The sequence below is a fragment of the Cyprinodon variegatus genome, unplaced genomic scaffold, assembly GCF_000732505.1.
Source record: "Cyprinodon variegatus isolate N-32 unplaced genomic scaffold, C_variegatus-1.0 Scaffold284, whole genome shotgun sequence".
Lineage (NCBI taxonomy): Eukaryota > Metazoa > Chordata > Actinopteri > Cyprinodontiformes > Cyprinodontidae > Cyprinodon > Cyprinodon variegatus.
In genome coordinates this window covers 81,433-84,452 of record NW_015150737.1, presented here as the reverse complement: position 1 = coordinate 84,452, position 3,020 = coordinate 81,433, and the positions used below count along the sequence as shown (strand labels likewise).

Here is a 3,020-nt window from a genome sequence, read left to right as displayed (position 1 = left end):
ACTGGATGTGCTCTCTTCATCCTCTGACATGGGAGCTGGCTCGGAGCTTGTCTGCCTGGCTGGGTGTTTCCTGGACGGGGCCGCCTTTTACAACTGTTTTTTGTATCTCTGCTTCTGTCTCCTTGAACCTCAGTCGGTTCTGGTTCAACATCGAGCCTGGTTCTACTGGAGGTTTCTTCTTGTTAAAAATTTGTTTTTCCTCTCCACTGTCAATACAAGCATGCTTGGTGTGAGAGATTAGCTTCGAGTCAATGAGTCGATGCAATCAACTGGTTTTCCTTAGATAGAAAACTGTGAATCAATCTGACTGGATGATCTGGTGAACTGGAAAGTGCCTTAAGATGAGATGTGTTGTGAACCGGCGCTATAGAAATAAACTGAATTTAATTGTTGAGCTACATAGTACAGCTATCTACACCAAAGATATTCACCCCCCCATAGAAAAATGAATTTAAAACTTTATGAATTCTCAATGATTCCTGTTCTACAGAGAATCCCCTCATTGCTAAGAGGTTACAGAAGCATACACCTTTCTAGAAGTTTATGAAACCAGATTTAAGCACATCAGGATGTTTCAAATGCATGAACAGAAATAATGTAATTCCTCGATGGTTTTTCTGTTTCATTCAAAACTAGATGTCGGACAGGATTACAATTTTTTAGTCACATGGTCTGTAAATAATTACATTTAGTTGAAAACCCTATCGAAAAAATGAATCAACTTTTCAATTAAAAAAACTCATATGAGCGAAGGAACGTGTATATTTCATGTATTCTATTGATTACTGATTGGCTGAAAATTATGATAATTAAGTTTTATGTTGACGTTATACTTTTTTTTTTTTCATTCTTTAGGATGACTTTGACCTGGATGATGTTCCTAACTATTGGGGCTGCAACAAACAATCCAAAGTTTAGCATAGATGTCCATACTGATTTGAGTTGTGTTTAAAAACAGTTTCTGTGGCTGTTAAGCTAAGTAAAAGTCAGGGTATTGACCCAACTATTACCACTTTCCCACTGGCAGAAAAACCTGTTCAAATCCGGGAACAATCAGATTTTAGTAGCAGTGGGAACAGATCACTGACGCATGTCTACCAGGGTCACAGGACTCGGCAAGCGACCAGCGTTAAAATGAACCTCGGTTTTGATCCGCATGCTGTGGGAACTAGAGCTGGGCCGACCAGCTAAACTACGTGACACCATTGAATGCAACGTACGGACGTCATCACACCGCGCCAGTCGCTTCTGATCTAACAAGCTGAAACAACTCTGTATACGTGCGATAAACATGGAGCAGCTCTGGTGAGCGGGATTCAGACAGATAATGGAGCGAAACTATAAAGCTGGCAGCTCACACAGGGCCTGGTTCTGCTGGAGGCTTCTACCTGTTAAAAATGGTGTTTTTTTTTCTCTCCACTGTCACTGCATGCATGATTGGTTTGAAGGGTTGCTGCAGTCCAGGAGGAGTAAAGCCTGCTCTTCTTTAGAAAAGGTTTAATCTGAGCGGATGATTTGATTTAAATGTTTCTGCAAAGTGAGATGAAGTGTTGTGAACTGAATTTAATTGTGTTGAATTAAATGTAATATTTATCCATTTGTTGGGAGTTTCAGTTCTTATATATTCACACCAGACGCCAATAACCCAACTAATGATCACAGTAATAGATGTACAGATAATAAATGCTTTTGTCCAGTTTGATGTCTATCAAATGATCTAATGTTGCAGATCTGACCAGTAGCAAACTGGTCCAAAATCAAACTAAAGAACAGAAGCACTGAACGAGATTATGAATTGATTATGAATGTTAATGAAACTATACGCTGAATAAGGGACGTTCTAGAAGGAAAGTAATTTACCTCAGTGAAGCAAACCTCAGTAAACAGGCTGTTTTCTAAGTGAACGTTTCAATTCAAAGCCTCACTGAAGGAGGAGAGCCATCCATTCAGATTTAGTCTTATCCAGGCAGCAGCATTAGTAGGAGTGCATTAGTCATCATCAGTACACAGAGTGATGTAAAGCCTGAATAGGCAGCTGCTGACAGCTCCTCCAAAAGACAAGAAAATGGCCCAGTGTGACTCACCAACAGCCACATTCATATTTCTTTACACAAAAACAAGTAAATCGGAGCGCCTCATTCAGCGGGGACTATCCACTTCATTGTGGGAAATGGAATACGCGTCATTTCCAGTTATATGAAGCACAGAGGAGCTCAGTGGGGAAATCTGCAAAGAAAAACATGGATTTATGGCTGGATGTCTGACTTAGACTGAATGAGGGATCATGAAGCCACTCTGTGCATCAATCCATGCTTTCCTACACTTCCATTAAGATTAATGTTATTTAAAGACAGATATAGAAGAAATCTGGCTTGAAGTGATTGAACTGAAGGTAAAGATGCAGAAATTTCACAATTTGAGGTGATGGTGAATTTTCACAGGGCTGTAAACTTTCCAAAAATCCACACATTAGGGGCGACGGTTACAGAAATCACCAAATAATGGGGATATGAGTCATCCTGCTCAAACTGAATCCAGCGTGAACACAATATTAGTCACGGGAGTTTTGCACAAAGGAGGGAGAAAGTGGAGAGAAGAAGGAGCTCATCGAGCGTCTCAATGACTCAATGAGTGAAGGGCCTCTTCTGAAAGGAACGGCTGTGATGAACTCCCACACTCTCACATGTACTACAGCCGGCACAAAGCCGCCAACGGCCAGAACCGGCAGGAAAAATAAGCAGAGGGGGTGAATCAGTGGAGTAATCAAGGGCTGGAGGAGCTGAGGTGGTTTCAGACGAACAAACCGTCTGATGAACAGCAGCTTTACTTCCAGTGATTCTAGGTGCAGAACTTTGGACCAGAACACGAGATCACAGTTTAATATTTCCATAAAGCTGCTCTGATGTTTTAAAGCTGACAACATCAGCGTAGTCAGAAATATTAGCTTAATTCTCTGTAAATCTGGGTATGTGAAGACTAGGGGTGTAAATAATAATCGTTTTGTATCGATGCATCGATAC

The 3,020-nt window shown here is 40.9% G+C and overlaps 1 protein-coding gene across 1 annotated transcript in view; it reads right to left on the bottom strand.

Moving 5' to 3' along the window:
• The window catches only part of LOC107090181 (ETS domain-containing transcription factor ERF-like), a 63,814-nt gene that overhangs the window by 13,761 nt on the left and 47,033 nt on the right, over positions 1-3,020 (bottom strand). The gene's annotated exons all lie outside the window — the stretch shown is intronic.